We start from the raw sequence: 10,409 nt of genomic DNA on the forward strand, positions 1-10,409 counted from the left end.
GTGACAAGTTGAATGGTAATGCGTGGAGGTATAACTTTCAATTAAATTAAAATCGGGAAAACATATAAATAAATTAGATATGAGAATATATAACAGCCCTGAGTGGTAAGGAAAAGGCAAAATGAAGTATTTTGGGATGAGAAAGAGAAAGACAAGAAGACAGGAGACACAAATGTGAAAGAGGGCCCGCAAAGTGCGGTGAACTCATGCACTCCATACTCAGCGCATGCTCGTAACGGCCCTCACACACGTTTGCCTCAAGCCCCCAGCCTTCCTTGCCTGACACCTGGACACTATATACATGTGAAGTAAATTAGCATATATATAAAAAAAAAAAAAATAGAATAATAAAGTAAATACGAGTTTTATGTGTTAGTATTTGTTAATGTTTTCAGGATCAACATTCGAAAAACATGTGACGACGCAAGAGGTGCACTCGAGATGTGAAGCTGATAGAGTTCAACCGAAGAAAGTTCGAGTCGTTCAAGAGAAGCCTTAAGGGCATCGAGCACGGATTGACGACCAAACCTCCACGGCAAAGCTGCAAACTTTGTGGCAACAGCAATCTCCGTTTCGGGGTCCTTTTCTTTCCTTTCCTTGATGAATCTGTATCAAACTCACTACTCTTTTTTCATACAACTCATAATAGAGAGAACAAAAGAACAAAATTTCCTAGGACTTGTACCTTCCTAGAAGAGTCTCGGAATTTATTGCACCTAAAGAAAGCTGCAAGAATATCATCATATATTTTTGTAAGATAAGATAATAACATTGAAAAAGGGAATCCCATGATACACTGTTTCTCTCACCTTTGAGCCATAAACTTCGGCTGTATCGAATAAAGTTATACCGGAATCCACGCTGGCATCGAAAGCCGCCTTGGCAGCCTTCAGTTTTTTATCTGAAGTTTTGCACAAAACCAAAAGGAAACAATATAACAATAGACTTGATTCACAATTCACAGAATCACAATATATGTATAGTATCTGTATCCAAGCATTAGTTTGGGACAGACAAAATTTCTACATGACCATATTAAAAAAACAAAAAAACAAAAATTACAACAAACACCCACCAAGTCATTTCAACTAGGCAACCAAAACAGAACCCAGAAATTAAAGTGAAAGAAAAAAAAAAATTCGTTATGGAAGTTTACCATCCCACTCAAAGTTGTTCCAATAACTAGTGACCAAGCTCCAATCCCAAGGCGTGTGACCTTCAAATCTGAATCGCCGAGTCTGACCTTGTTCTCTTCCTCAATCTTCGGAGGAGAAGCGTTCTCAGAAACGACAGCTCTGACACTGCGTTTCACTCTCCTGCGGCTCATAACGGAAGAGAGACACCACGCGTTGTTCACGTGCATAGCCATGAATCACTACTACATATATAGTTTTCCGGTGCGGATGACTTTTGGGTGCGACTTTTCGCACCTAAAAGTCGCACCAAAAAGACTTTCAAGTGCGAATAGTTGGACCCAAAAATCAAATAAGCGCTGAAAAATTTTCGCGAATTTTTGTGAATTTAGCTGCGACTTGTCGCACCCAAAAGTGTGTTAATACTTTTGGGTGCGATACTTTCTCCAAAGTATTAAGTGCGACTAAGTCGCACCTAAATGACCTAAATTTTTCCGCGGCCAAACTTCCCCCCCTTTTTTTACAAATATCATTGGGTGCGACTTTGTCGCACCCGAAAGCACTGACACAAGTCATTGGGTGCGACTTTGTCGCACCCACTGATACCGTTGGGTGCGAGAAAGTCGCACCCAAATTCAAAGTTCTTTATATAAAGCTGCTCGGTTTTCATTCTATCCGAGCCAAACACCCAAAAAACTTACTCTCTCTCTCCGATTTCTCTCGTGCAATTTCTCCGACCACCACTACACTCCGAACCCCGTCGCCGCCACCACTACGCTCTCTCTCTCAGCCTCCGACCGCCACCACTACGCTTTCTCTCTTAGCCTCCGACCGCCACCACTACGCTCTCTCTCTCTCTCAGCCTTCGACCGCCACCACTACCCTCTCTCTCTCAGCCTCCGACCAGTCCTCCGACGACCAGCCCTGGAGACCCCTCGAGCCAGACTCGATCTGAACCGGCTTCTTCCTCGCGCGACCCCTCGAGCCAGACTCTGACCCAGACGAACAACCACCGCCGTGAGCCACCGAGACGCCGGACCAAGAGGAGATCGCCGGGAGAAGAAAGCTGAGTCGTGTTCTTCGTCTCCTTCATCAAGGTAAGGATTCAAAATTTCCTAAATCATGAAATCCGAAATTAGGGTTTATGAAGTGGATTGTGGGCTTTGTGATTCTGAGATTAAATTGATGATTTTTTTATTCGTTTTATGCTCGGATTTGTGACCAGCCGCCCCTCCACGACCAGCACCGAGCCGGCCAGCCCCGGTGCAGCCCTTCCGACGACCAGCCCCTCCGTGACCAGCACCGAGCCTCCGCTGCAGCCCCTCCGACCAGTCCCGAGCCTCCGCTGCAGCCCCTCCGACGACCGGTATTTTTCATAATTTTATTAGTATTTTGATTAGAAGTTTAGTTTATAATTAGTTAGTTAGTTTATAATTGATTTGTAATGAATTAGTTAGTTAGTTGAAATTAGTTTATAATTGATTTGTAATTAATTTATTAATTGAAATTTGTTCTAATTAGTTTTAGGTTGTTTAGTTTAATATTTACATGTTTAGGTTGTTTAGTTTTGATTAGTTTAGGTTAATTGAAATTGTCAAATTGAAATTGTAATTAGTTTAATAATATGTTTAGGTTGTTTAGTTTTGATTAGTTTAGGTTAATTGAAATTGTCAAATTGAAATTGTAATTAGTTTAATAATATGTTTAGGTTGTTTAGTTTTGATTAGTTTAGGTTAATTGAAATTGTAATTAGTTTAATGATATGTGTTAAATTGTTAATCATGAAATTAAAATTAGTTATGTTATTGTATAATTAAGTTTTATTTCACACATTTTTTTATAAATGAATTGAGATTATTGTATTTTTGTTGTAAACGAGCCACAGAGGTTCTGTTTAGGGTTTAGTTGATTATTAGGATAGTTTTAGATGATTTGTATATGCTTTTAAATTAGTTTGCAGGTTTTTGATTTGTTAGTATTATAGGGGAAACTCTGCCGAAATTTAGATTGAGTTTCCAGTCTATTATTTTCAAAACCCTAATTTTTTCAATTCGACTTCAAATAACATAAAATTCATAATCTCATCTTCATTCATTGATCTTCGTCACGTAGCAATAAGTAATCGACTTCATTCGTCTTCGTCACTTAGCAACAACTCTTAATAATTGTTCTTTTTCCCTTTCGTTTAGCGAAATCAATGTCCAATCCAAATAGAGATTGGATCACCGAGAACAATCGGTTGTCCTTGCAGTATAAAATCGGAGTTAATGAATTTATCTGTGCTGCAAGAAGATTTCCGAACGATAATTACGAATATCGATGTCCTTGCAAGCCTTGCAACAACGTGAGATGCCACGACATTGGGGTTGTAAGGCATCATCTGCTAAACAAAGGGTTTACCCCGGGCTACACAGAATGGTATCATCATGGCGAGGTCGTGCGTTCCGTCGGTCATCTTGAAGAAGTCCCCATCGGAGAAACAGCCCAGAGAGGAGTAGGAGGAATACATGCTGCTGTGGAGGATATAAGAGATCACGAGGATTTCGATGGTGTTACGGAGCCGGCTCCGAGCAATGTACGTGCGGAGGAGCAAGTGGAAGACTTGTTCGCTGAGTTGGAAGCGGAATTGTACCCTGGATGCAATGAGTTTTCGTCGTTGACATTCTTGGTTCAGTTGATGCTCCTTAAAGTCACGAACCATTGGACGAACAAGTCATTCACAGAACTGCTGCAACTTTTGAGGAAGTCTCATCCAGCCGGTAATCGAATACCGGAGAAGCACTACGAGGCAAAAGCAAAGCTGAAGCGTTTTGGAATGGGATACGAGATGATCGACGCGTGCATTAATGACTGTGTCCTATTCCGAAAACATCTCGCGAATGTCGACGTGTGCCCGATATGTAACGAGAGTAGATGGAAGCCAACTGGTAAGAAGATACCGTAAAAGATATTCTCGAGAACCGTCAAGATTGGTACGTTGGAATAGGTCCAGCGGTCCCGAGATCATCTTGGGTTATTGCTCAGGCTCAGGACGAAAGCTCGTCATCAGGCTCAGGCTCGTCGCGGCGCCGCGTTCCAGATCCAGTGGTTGGCGACCTCCAAGCTCAGGTGGCGGCACAACAACTCGCTATGGATGAGATGAGGCGAGCCCAACAACAGCAGATGGAGGAGATGCAGCGACAACTGTTCGCGTTCACGCAACAGTTTTCACCCTTGCCTCAGATGTCGTCCGGCACGATGCCACAGATGCCACAGATGCCTCAGATGTCGCCCGGCATGTTGCCACGGATGCCTCAGACGACGCCGTCGCCTCAAATGCACCCGTCGGCTCTGATGCACCCTATGCATCAGACAACGCCGCCATCAATTTCAATGGCAGATGCTCAGACGACGCCGCCAGCTTCAGCAGAATTCCAGCGAGATCGTACGAGCGGCAGTGCACGAGGAGGTAGCAGCAGTTCCGGAGGAAGATTTGGCGGAAGATGGAGTAAAACATTCAAGGAGTGGTTTACAAACCGAGGAAAAGGAAAGGGAAAAGAATGAACATTTTTTTTAAATTATTTGTCGTACATTATAATAATTATTGTAATCGAACAACAAATGTTTAGTTTTTATTATTATTATGAATATTAATTAATAAATTTTCTAATTAATAAACTATTTAGTAAGTATTATTTTATTATAATCATAGAATTTATAAGCATAATAAACCAAAAAAAAATTAAAAAAAAAACTATCGGGTGCGACTATCCGCACCCGAAAATTGAGCGGGTAGACCTTTGGGTGCGAATAGTCGCACCCAAAGGTCAACATTTCCCGCCACATAATGGCGGGAAGGCTATTGGGTGCGACTTGTCGCACCCAATAGTTTGGCGGGAAAGCCATTGGGTGCGACTTGTCGCACCCAAAATTTTGGCGGGTAGGCCAATGGGTGCGACTAGTCGCACCCAAAGGTTTGGCGGGTAGGCCTTTGGGTGCGATAAGTCGCACCCAATGGCCTTCCCGCGGACTTTTTCGCACATTTTTCTGACTTATGGGTGCGAATTTGAGTGCGGAAAACCGCACCTAAAAGTCGCACCTAAAAGTCATGACCATCGGGTGTGAATTTTCGCACCCATAACTTTTAGGTGCGAACTTTCGGGTGCGAAAAAGTCGCACCTAAATGTATCATTGGGTGCGACTTTTGACTTTTAGGTGCGAAAAAAGTCGCCGCCAATGATGTTTTTTGTACTAGTGAATTATGAAAACCGAGATTACAACGAATGCAGTGCTAGTGAATGTGTATTTAGTCGAATGGGTTTTCTCTCTCTCAACTATGAATAAACAAATCGGAAAACCCAACCCGTCTAACGAGCATGATTTTTCTTAAACCTTTTTTGTTTATTAGATTGAATTATAATTTATAATATTTTTATTTTATTTATTGTGGGTCTGTGTTGAGCATATGCATGGTCGTTGTTGTGTACACGTCAGATGTTCTGCACCGAGGAACGTTATGCTCGTTATTTCCTCTTTTACTTGTGGACACTAATTTAGATCGGGAAATCACAAAAATAACCGTTTTCAAGTGTAGCATTTCCAAAATAACGGTATATCAAATCTTTCAAAAAAAGAGTCTTTTTTCCAAACGGTAAATAACTATTTTCTTTAAAAATAAAATTGTACAGAGTAAATAAAGCTATATAAAGCCCAGTAGATAAAAAAAAAAAATTGTAAACATCAAAGAAAAAGAATTATTTACAACTTAAAAAAGACTATTTCGTAATAAAAACCATGCTAATTTCGTGTTAAAGTAACAAAAATCGGCTACCAGAAACAATTCCCACAATTTAAATTGGCAGTTTGGGTTTCAGTACTTTGGTGGTGTACCAATAGTATCCCAAGTCCAATAGGTACAACAAAGGTAAAGATCAACCTGGCTTAACGGAAATATCGGCCTTCCAATAAGCCAATAAGGACGGCTTAATGGCTTAACGGAAATTTTTCTTCCGTTAAGCCATTAAGCCGTTTCCGTTTCTTATTGGAAGCCATTATTCCTTTAAGCCAATAAGCCGTTTTGATTTCAATTAAAATGTAAAATCAAAAGGACTAAAATGTTACGTTTTTAATAAAAATGGTTAATATGCAAACTAAAGTTTATCTTTACATACAAACTATATAATGAAAATATTTTCGAGACGTTTTTGTTTTAAGTAAGAAACGTGGACGGAACCGCGAAAATTTTATTAATGAACCCTCACTTGTGGCGGAGGAAAACCGTGGTTACAATAAAGAGAATTGTAAAGCTTGATGAGATTGTAGAGAGAATTTGATGGATGATGTAGTGAAAAATTGGATTGAAATGAGTTATATTTATAGAGAGAAAAGGATGAAAGTGTAAAAAATTTAATAAATCCGTGTATAAACAGTAAAATAACGGCTATTTTTTTGTGACCATTGATTAAAAAACGGTAATCAAATAATTGGCCGAGATTAAAAGGCAAGCAACGGTCAAATGTGTGCAACGGCTCTGACGGAAGCCGCGGAAGCCGAATTTCCGTGTAAACGGCTCCGCGGAAGCCTTCTTTCCGTATAGACGGAAGCCGCAAAGCCGCTAAGCCGAGCCACGCGCATTTCCGTATTTCCGTCTCCAACAAGCCAGGTTGAGATAAAGATATAAATTTATTTTTTATCAGGAGAAATTACACATATACACACTCAAATTATCAATTTTTTTTATTCTCGTACGGTTTTTGCATTATTCTATATGAACATTGAACATTGAAAAAAATTAAATCAAATTAAACGGTACACAATAAGAAAAATATTATAAACAAGCTATTTGTGAAATAAAAGAAAATGATAATTTGAAGGATTTAGTATTAAATAAAGTTGCTTGAGGTATTTTCCAATTTTATAACATGACTTTCAGAGACAACCCATGAATTTGCTCCTGAAGAGTTACTTTAAATTGTTATTATTATCTTATTTTTATGAATATTATTATTATTATTGACGAGCAAATTAGTACAACAACTGCCTCACGAAAAGCACTTAGTTTCGAGCACGCAATTCTGAGAACTCCGAGTGTCTAAATAAGATTAGCTCTAAATACAGACGAATCTAATAAAAGGGAGCAAGTAATTGAGAGTGCTGAACGATATGTTAAACTTCAGGTATGCGTTTGTGTGTGTGAAAATTCCATCCCTTGTTTCAGTGGCGTCTTTTTGTATTTATAGACCTCGGAGTCGAGTACGTGGGGTGATCAATCCCACGTTCCTAGCAGTTATCAGGTAACCGTTCCTAACATGCCTAGTGGGTGGTTATTCTCTCGAGTGCTCGGTATAATTATCGATATGCGCGTTTTACTTAAGTTTGAATTTGTTTACACGTATTTATATTTAGTTTGACTAATCTTTGACCTACCAATTTATCTTCTCTCCGAAGTTGTGTTTGATAGGTTTCATTCTTAACTTATGAACGGGTCTTTCCTTAGACTTAATGAGACCTCGGGTCTATTTAACTCGGATTCCATGCTGAATTCCTTTCGTTCTCGGTGCATTTCAGCGCCTGCTCGGACTATGCAAATTCTATGAGTGATTATTAAATTATATTAATACATTTATTAAACTGCTAAAAATGTTAAACATAGAACACAAAGTAGTAAATATGTTTCAAAAATTAAATGTTTAGATATCAAGAGAAAAATGATCGCTTATAAATGAAATGCGGTATATTCATGATAAAACTATTGTGATAAGTTTACAAAACACCATATGGTCCATATCACATGCAATTGCACAACGTTCTTGAGGATGGACAAGTAATTGAGCTCAAGAGAAAAAAAAACAATTACGAACTCAATAGTTATATTATGGTGAAACTAGATGTGGTATTATTTTTTGGAAAGTAATAATTGCAGCATTTTTAAAAGTTTTGTAGGAGCTATCTTGTCGTTTATTAGTCTTTATGTCATTTGAATTTATATTGTCGATTATCTGTATTCGTCGTTTTTTGTATGTTGATTATAAATACATACATATGCTTTTTAATACGGGGGCAGATAATTTTGATATTGAAATAGAAAACTGAGTGTTTTCTCTCTTAGTTGGCATCTTCCCTTTTTGGGGTCGCGAACGTGATTCCGAACTCCCGTCCGAGTTGAGTCAGAAAAATCTACAACTGTTGCGTCAAGTTTTTATTGCGAAAATAAATTTATCAAAGTGATAAACCATTTTTCTTGATATTTACATTATTTATTAAAAAAAACAGTGTTTATTGTTTTGGGCTTTAAAAACTCTATTTATTGTGTATTTTGGTACTATCACAACATGACAAATAACTGGACGTCCGTCAATAAAATTTAACAGATCAATGGGTAAATTTGTTGCAATGTAGGATTTTATTGCCTGTCATGCACGATTTTAGAATTCAGGTGGTGAAACGTTATCAACGTCAAAATTGAGGGGGCAACAATGTAATTTATCCTTTAATTATTTAATTAGGAAAATAATTGTTTACGCCTTCAAAAATCACTAGTATCATGAGCAATCAGTGGGTGGGACCCACCTTCTAGCTCATATTATTAGCAGTATCTGCAGAGAGCTGTTGATGAAAAATCAATATTGTAAACTTCATTATAATGTTTACCCCCTTTTTTAAAAAAACTAAAATGATGAGTTAAGGAGTTGATTGTCATAATTTTTTTTTTTTTGAAAAATCGTGGGCAGCACCACGAGAAAATATATTAGATAACTCTCACTTAAGTGGCGGAGGAATACCGTGGTTACATTCAAGAGCTAATACCACGCAAGTCGTTCACGGCCTCTTGACACACAGAAGGAGGAGCCGATCCCAACCACCTGGCGCCCGACACAAAATTGAGAGCATAACTAGCAAGAGCATGAGCTACCTTATTACATCCTCGAGGGTGAAAAGAAAAAGTAACCCTATCAAAACTAGGAATAAGAAGAAGAATATCTTTAATCACCGTTCCCAGTTCCGTAGTGGTAATGACCGATTTCCTGATAGCCGATATCACCTCGAGACAATCCGATTGGATAATAATGTGAAACCATCCCATATCCAACGCAAAAATCATACCTTGAAGAACCGCCGACGCTTCCGATAATTGGGGAGAGAGACCAAGATGGAGAACCTTCATTTCTGAACCAAGAATTACCCCGTTATCATCTCGCGCCACCATTCCGAGACCTATCCGTCTTTCCTCCACACGGAGAGCAGCATCCACCGAAACCGCCACTACACCGACTGGAGGAGGCTCCCATACTCTCGGCTTAGGATGTGAACACTCGTTCTTAGTTCCAATACACGCCTCCCGGTAATCACGAATAAATCCGCCGGCCCACTCAAGAAGACTTTCTGGGGGGCCGATCTTCTTTCCGGAGCAAACATTGTTCCTGTGATTCCAAATTTCCCACATAATAATAAGAAAGAATTCAAAATCACATACCTTAAGATCCGTCGATACCGATAAAAGTGATTCAATGGTATCGCCGGCCCGGAGCTTTCGGATAATGTCCTTGAATCCTCCAACCTTCCAAATCTTCTTAGACCACCTACAATCCCACATCGCGTGAAATATAGTCTCCTCCTCAGAATCGCAGACCGGGCAGCGAGCGTCATTGATGATTCGGCGTTTGCGAAGCAAGGTACGAGTCGGAATCCTCCCCTGACAGACACGCCAAATAAAATGCTTTACCTTTGGCGGAATCTTAAGATTCCAGAGTTTAGTCCACCAGATCTTGTTCCCGGACGGAGAAGAAGGTCCCTCATCGATATTCGAATCCAGAGCAACCCTGTACCCTCTCTTAACAGAATACTCCCCATCTTTTGTGTAGTGCCACCTAAGCATGTCCGGTCCACCGCCATTGTTTTCCGGAATACTAAGGATGGCCTCTACATCATCAGGGGAGAACATCGCAGTGATGAGAGGGATGTTCCAAGCTCCCCTGACGTCTCTGAGCTCGGAGACCCGCATCTCTTCTGGAATATGAAAAGCATCACTGAGCATGAAGGTTGGAGGCCGGGGAATCCATCTATCAATCGCCACTGATGTGTTTTCTCCATCTCTTATCCTCCATCTCGAGCCTCTAGCAATAAGCTCTTTCCCCCAACACAGGCTTCTCCAGATATAAGATCCCGTAGAGCCACAGCTAGCGCTGAGGAAGTCCCTATTCGGATAATAGCTTTGGCAAAGCACCTTACCCACAAGGCTATCAGGCCGTCTAAAAATACTCCAAGCACTCTTCGCAAGCAAGGCCTGGTTGAACATAC

General features: G+C 40.0%; 1 pseudogene; it reads right to left on the bottom strand.

Moving 5' to 3' along the window:
* Nucleotides 1–365: 365 nt before the first annotated feature.
* LOC149407175 (putative oxidoreductase At1g06690, chloroplastic) lies at nucleotides 366–1,369 on the bottom strand (annotated as a pseudogene).
* Nucleotides 1,370–10,409: the final 9,040 nt, after the last annotated feature.

This window comes from Urtica dioica, chromosome 1 (assembly GCF_054948205.1).
Source record: "Urtica dioica subsp. dioica isolate 48M chromosome 1, U.dioica_male_clone48M_v1_H2, whole genome shotgun sequence".
Taxonomy (NCBI): Eukaryota; Viridiplantae; Streptophyta; class Magnoliopsida; order Rosales; family Urticaceae; genus Urtica; species Urtica dioica.